The following is a 7,345-nucleotide window of genomic DNA, read 5'->3' as shown; positions in this document are numbered from 1 at the left end:
TATAAATTTATTTGTTCTGTTGAACACATAGGAAGATATTTTGAAGAACGTTTGTAACCAGGCTGCTTTGGGGCACCATTGACTTCCATAGTAGAACAAAAAAATACTATGGAAGTCAATGGTGCCCCAGAACTGTTCAGTTTCCTACGTTCTTCAAAATATCTTCCTTTGTGTTCAACAGAACAAAGAAATTTATACAGGTTTGAAACAACTTGAGGGTGAGTAAATGATGACAGAATTTTCATTTTGGGGTGAACTATCCCTTTAAGACTTGAGACTCTAAATGCCATCTCCTGTGATGCTTTTGTTTGCTCCTTGCTTTACACTTTCATGTGTTTTGTAAGAGGCGTGGCTTTTAAGAGTGCTCTGAAGGGAGGGTGGAATCTCATGCTTTCAAAGCTAGCTTGCTATTGCTAGCCTCTCTGAAAATTACCTACCCTACCTTTAAACAAAACATTTGATCAGAAATTTTTAATTTTATTTTTTAAAACTGTATATAATTCATATATTTTTGAAAATCTGTAAACCAAACAAAATTATGTTCAGTACGGTGACAATTTTATACGGAAGTGTACACAACTATAAGAGAATAACATATAAAATACAGCAAAATATGATCACAAACAACATAAAGGGGACCTATAATGCCCCTTTTACACGTTTTAATATAAGTCTCTGGTGTCCCCAGAATGTGTCTGTGAAGTTTTAGCTCGATATACCCCACATCATTTATCATAGCTTGTCAATTTTGCCCCTATTTGATTGTGAGTTTTTGTGTGTCCCTTTAAATGCAAATGAGCTGCTGCTCCCAGCCCGCTTTCCAGAAGAGGGCGGAGCTTTAACAGCTTGCGCTTCAGTTGCTCAACAACAACAAAACTGACAAAGCAACAAAACTACGATTGTCAGTAACAGTGTTCAGCCTTACATTGTTCAAACCGGAGTTGGACACTGATGGAGAGACTCAGGATGAATAGAAAGAAGTGTGTGGATAAATTTATAGTGGATATAGTGGATAAATGTATGTAGTTGCTGTGGAGTTGATTCAACTCATCAACTAGCATGTGCCGTCATGTTAATCTTTTGTGCAAATCCAGCATTGAATTGACCCTCGTTTGTGAAGCAACCACCTCTTTAAACTGCATAGATTTTATAGGATAAAAAAGATTTTATTTTTTAAACATAAGTCTTTACCTCATCATCATATTGTTCAATTAAAGGAATCACTATTTTCTGTTAAAAACAACAAAAGAAAAAATCACATTCATCATTCATCAAACTTTTCATCATTGGTTGCTTTCGCCTCCCTTGCTTGTTTTACTCTGCTTTAAGGGAACCATGACAACGTGGGAAACCAAGAACAACGCCAGGAAACAACCCTGGTGTTGAGCTGGAGCCAGTGAGCGCAAAGAGGGGTTGCCATGTAGTTTTGGAGTTGTCCTATATAACATTATTGGTATTATGTAATAATTTGTTAACTTATGTCTAAATACTATTGCATTTTAAAGCTGTTTCTCTGTAAATCTGAACACTTAACATGAGTTCTTAGGACCTATTATGCAAGAGCTTTGGTGGTAATCTGTGTATACAGCTAAGCCACCAAACATTCTTAAACGCCTGAGAATATCAATGTCACATGCAAGAGAAAGAGCTGTGAATGGTGTAAAGCAAGGCCACTTCAATGGGTTTTCCAATTTCATTTGATGCATTGCTTTTATTTTATGTGTAATCTTGTGATTACAAATGGTTATATCACTCAAGCACCCAAGCCTCTGTTTGGTGTTTTATCTGTTTATACCAAAGGGACACAGATGCTACCTTAGACAAATGCATTGTAATTCCGCCCTTTCAATCCTTTTGATCTGATCACAATTCCATTAAAGGCATTTTTTCTCATTGGGACATATCAAAGACCAGCTCCGTTTTCTCTTGATCTCCATCCAGCTCATTCACCATCTCCCCCTTTAAGGTGTCCATAGAAGTCCAAATATAGACCGAATGCACCTTTTTAAACAGGTTAGGTACACTGTCTTTTCATGGATCCTATTATAAACAAACACAAACCTGTCACGGTTTCAGATAACACCATCCGTACCCTAGACTGAGATACAATGGCCACTGTAACGGTCCTGTTGGTTGATGGACAAGCCATTTCTTCTTTCCTAGAAGAGCACTAGTGCTGGTGGGCATTCTGTCTGTGGCTCACTTTACTGATGCCTATTTATAATGACATGTCAAAACTTGTTAGACAATGAGAAAATGAATGATTTGGGATGTGACCTTAGGCATGACAGCAAACAGAATGGCACTTCATATTAACATGGCATATCAAAAAGCAGGTTTGACAAAATCCAGCTTTATTAAGGCAAAACAGATGCTTATATGTGTATAAAGTGGAACTGCTATTTATTTTGCATTAAATATGCAATGGGAAATTTAATGAATTGAAAGGCATGGAGTAAATATGTTTAATATGGTGTTGGATCCAAAATGTCAGTGTTGAATTTTATTGGTTAGAGGGTCAAAGTAAAAATATCCTTTTAAATTTACAGTGGAAAATTGGCAGCTGTAGTTGCTAAAAATACACTGTAAAAAAAATCTGGTGACAATGGCTATTATGGGATACCATAAATTTTGATACTAATTGACTGCACTCAAGTAAAATTTGGGCCTTTCCCAATGCACATTTTCTTCTGCCGAACATAAAAGAAGATATTTTGAAGAAGTTGGTAACCAAACAAACAAGTTATGCCACCTTCAAGGTGACACATGGGAGTTATACAACTCCATTGTATTGCAGGACACTAATCAAAATATCTACCCTTCTAAGTATTGACTTTTGATGAGAAGTTTTGCCAAAAAATATACTTAGGAAAAATAAAAATAGGCATATGAGTTGTTGACAGTGTCAAACTATAAAAATAATAGAATAGGTCTTGGAAAATTCTAATGAAAATGTTTGAGTTCATGTTGAAATATCAGATTTTTTACTACAAACTTTGGCATCTTGGCATCTAAAATTCATAAAAAATAAAAAAATAAAAAAAAAGATCTTCTGCTCACAATCTAAGCATTTAAATAAAAAATCTCTGGTTTTCCATTTTTATCTCTTTCAACATAGGCTAGGTTTCTCAAAGCACCAACTTTGCTGTCATACTCCAGTTATCATACTCCTCACTTACTCTGAGTTTCTGTCTGTCTTTGCATATCTGTAACTGTCAGTCTATATCTGTGTCAGCGACAGACGGTTCATCTTCACATCAGTCCCGTTGTCACGCCAGCCTTTCTTGCTTCTTTCCTCTGCACTCCATGCGTTTCTCTCTATCAGTGCACCTGTCACCACTGTCTGTCTCTCTCTCGGATGGTGCCACTCAATCTTATCTTGATGCTGAACATCTTCGATCGAAGCTCTTTGATGTTAGCTCTGTCTCCAGCTCTAAAAAGATGCAACAGATGTGAAAGTATCTCAACACTGAATGTAACAGATGATCCACTCTTGTCACATTAAAGGAATAGTTCCCCCAAAACTGAAATTTTTACTCACCCTCACAATTTTCTGTATTCTGTTTTTCCCATGAAAGACAAAAAAAAAAAAAAATCACATAGAAAAGTTTTCATACAGTTTATAGTAACTACAAGCTGTCAAGTTCCAAAAAATATCACACATGTAAAGAGGAAGTATTAAGTATTATTAATTTTATGGTGCTTTTAGCTCATTATTTTCCATTTTATTAAAAGCAGTGAATCATGCACAACATTCCAAGTCCTAACCATGGCAAAATATATTCAGATATATGTTGTCATATATTTTAATATTTACATAATATACAAAAAGGCCAATGGATTAATAAATATATTTATACATATTTATATTACAAGTTCAGTACACACAAGAAAATATTATTACAGTGGTGGTCAGAATTATTGGCACCCTTGGTAAATCCAAGACGACTGTAAAAATAAATCTGCATTGTTTATCCTTTTGATCTTTAATTCATAAAATTAGCAAAAATTGAACCTTTCATTGAAGAAAAAGAATTGAAAGTGGGGAGAAAGTCACATTATGGAATAAATGTTTATGTCCAAAACACATTTGCAACAATCATTGGCACCCTTTTAATCAATAGTTTTTGCAACCTCCTTTTGCCAAGAAAACAGCTCTTACTCTTCTTCTATAATGCCTGATGAGTTTGGGAAACACCTGACAAGAGATCAGAGACCATTTCTTCATGCAGAATCTCTCCTGATCCTCCAGATTCCCAGCTCCATGTTGGTGCTTCCTCTCTTCAGTTCACTCCACTCATTTTCATTAGGGTTCAGGTCAGAGGACTGGGAAGACCATGGCAGAAGCTTCGTTTTGTGCTCAGTGACACATTTTTGTGTTGGTTTTGATGTTTGTTTTGGATCATTGTCCCGATGGAAGATCCAACCAGGGCCCATTATTGGATTTCTAGCAGAAGCAGTCAGGTTTCTGTTGGTATTTGGTAGAATCCATGATACCATGTATCTGAACAAGATGTCAAGGACTTCCAGCAGAAAAATATGCCCACAACATTAAAGACCCAGCAGTATATTTAACTATGGGCATGGGGTACTTTTTATCCATGTGTGCACCAAATCCATCTGGTGGGTTTGCTGCCAAAAAGCTCTTTTTGTAGTTTCATCTGACCATAGAAGCCGATCCCGTTTGAAGTTCCAGTCTTGTCTGACAACTGAATATGCTGGAGTTTGTTTTTGGATGAGAGCAGAGGATTTTTCTTGAAAACCTCCCGAACAACTTGTGGGGATGTAGGTGCTGTTTGATTTTTTTTTTTTTAGGCTTTCTGACACTCAAGACTCAAATAATCTCTGCAATTCTCCAGCTGTGATCCTTGGAGAGTCTTTGTCCACTCAAACTTTCCTCCTCACTGTGCATTAGGATGATTTAGACACATGTCCTCTTCCAGGCAGATTTGTAACATCTTTAGTTAATTGGAACTTCTTAATTATTGCCCTGATGGTGGAAATGGGGATTTTCAATGCTTTAGCTATTTTCTTACAGCCACTTTCTATTTTTTGAAGCTCAACAATCTTTTGCTGCACTTCAGAACTATATTCTTTGGTTTCACTCATTGTGATGAATGATTAAGGGGATTTGGCCTTTGTGTTTCCTCATGTTTATTCTCCTGTGGAACAGGAAGTCATGCCTGGACAATTTCATGCTCCTAGTCACCCTGGTGTGCTAAAAAAAATGTAAATATGAATGGGAATATACTTTTTACTCATAAAAAATTCTAGGAGTGCCAATAATTGTGGCCAACATGTTTCGGAGAAAAACATTTATTTCATAATGTGATTTTCCCCCCATTTTCTTTTCCTTCAGTGAAAGGTTAGATTTTTACTTATTTTATGAATTGAAGATCAAAAGGATAAACAATGCAGATTTATTTTTACAGTCGTCTTTGATCATATTTACCAAGGGTGCCAATTATTCTGACCACCACTATATAGTTACATAAATATTTTACATTTAATTTACTTAGTTGTGATCTGTACAGTTATATTTAAACCTATAAATAATAACTTATTTCCACTCCTACACTTTGGCCAAATTTTTATATATTTTTAATGCAGTAAAAAATTGATAATTTAGATAGAATTTGAATTTTTTTTAAATTACTTTTTTTTTTTTTTTTTTTTGGGTGATCATAAGTGAATAATGATTTAAATTTTGATCTTTTCATAATAAAAAGACATATGGCTTCAAAAGCTATGAAATACAGCACACAAGTTATTTATAGACTAATTAAAGTTAGTCTATAAAATTATAAAATTAGTCTATAGACAAGTTAGTCTATAGACTAATTTTATGATATTTCTTTGGTCCTTTTTTGTGCTTTTTGGAGCTTGACAGCCAGCAGTCAAATGGTCAAATGGAACAGATCTATATGGAGAAATGAAAGCATATAGGTTTGAAATGACATGAGGGTGATTAAATAATGACAACATTTTAATTTTTGGGCAATCTATCTCTTAGTTTGATAGCCGTGGTAGCTATCTTGTAGTAATGTTTATACTACATCTGGTTGATACACTGTAAAATGTAATTAGTTGAGTTTACTTAGAAAGCTTAATTAAACTGTTGGGTTTAGCTACCACACAGTACAGAGCACTTAGAAATCTTGAGGATTGGTAATTCAATTTTACAAATTGAGTACTTAGTTCAGTCATGTTAAAAATCTTGTTCACATTATGTAGAAACTGCCTTTAATCTCTCAAGGATTTTTTACTCAGTTGCAACAATGGACCATACATTTATTTGTATTTATTAAACTGGAGATACTGTTGAAAATAATAAAGTTTGATGTCACCATCATGGTGGAAAGTGTTTACTTTAGTTGTGACTTTTAACATTAGTGTTTCTCTGGCTGTCGTAACTCAGTGTTTGTAAGACACAGCTGTTATGGTGAAGAGAAATACTGGGATTGATCTGTTGGGTCTGTACTTATAATGTCATCATCAAAAATCCACAGATTTCATTCCAAGGTTTGTACTTGATCAAAAGTGTGCTTTGTTACTATAAACAAGTAAATATTTTATTGCTGAAACTAGATCAAGAGACTGAGCACGGTTGAGATCATATATTTTTAATATTTTATTTGTCAAAAAACATTTTGGGCTACTTTTAGACACACAGAGACATCAATAATCAGCGTATAAATCTCAACCATGGTGACATGCAATGCATGCTGGGAGCCATCATAGTATAAAACTCATCCATGGCTCCCAGCATGCATTGCAGCATGAAGCATGTCACCATTGTTGAGATTTACACGCTGATTCTTGATGTCTCTGTGTGTCTATATAGTCCAAAATGTGTTTTGACTAGCATATTAAAAATATGATTTCAACAGTGATCCGTCTCTTGCTACAGTTTCATTGTTTATCAAAAAATACTTATTTGTTTTTAATGAAAAACCACACTTTTGATCAAGTATAAACCTCAGGATTAAATATGTGGGTATTCAATGACATCATCAAGAAAGATGCAATAGATCAATCCCAGCATTTCTCTTGGCTTTTTTCACCATAACAGCTGTGTCTTACAAACACTGAGTTACGACAGCCAGAGAAACACTAATGTTAAAAGTCACAACTAAAGTAAACACTTTCCACCATGATGGTGACATCAAACTTTATTATTTTCAACAGTATCTCCAGTTATAATAAATACAAATAAATGCATGGTCCATTGTTGCAACTGAGTAAAAAATGCTTGAGAAATTTAAGGCAGTTTCTACATAATGTGAACAAGATTTTTAACATGACTGAACTAAGTACTCAATTTGTAAAATTGAATTACCAATCC

Source organism: Chanodichthys erythropterus, chromosome 14 (assembly GCF_024489055.1).
Source record: "Chanodichthys erythropterus isolate Z2021 chromosome 14, ASM2448905v1, whole genome shotgun sequence".
In the NCBI taxonomy this organism is placed as follows: Eukaryota; Metazoa; Chordata; class Actinopteri; order Cypriniformes; family Xenocyprididae; genus Chanodichthys; species Chanodichthys erythropterus.
The sequence above is the reverse complement of the archived record's forward strand: the minus strand, read 5'-3'. Positions refer to the sequence as shown.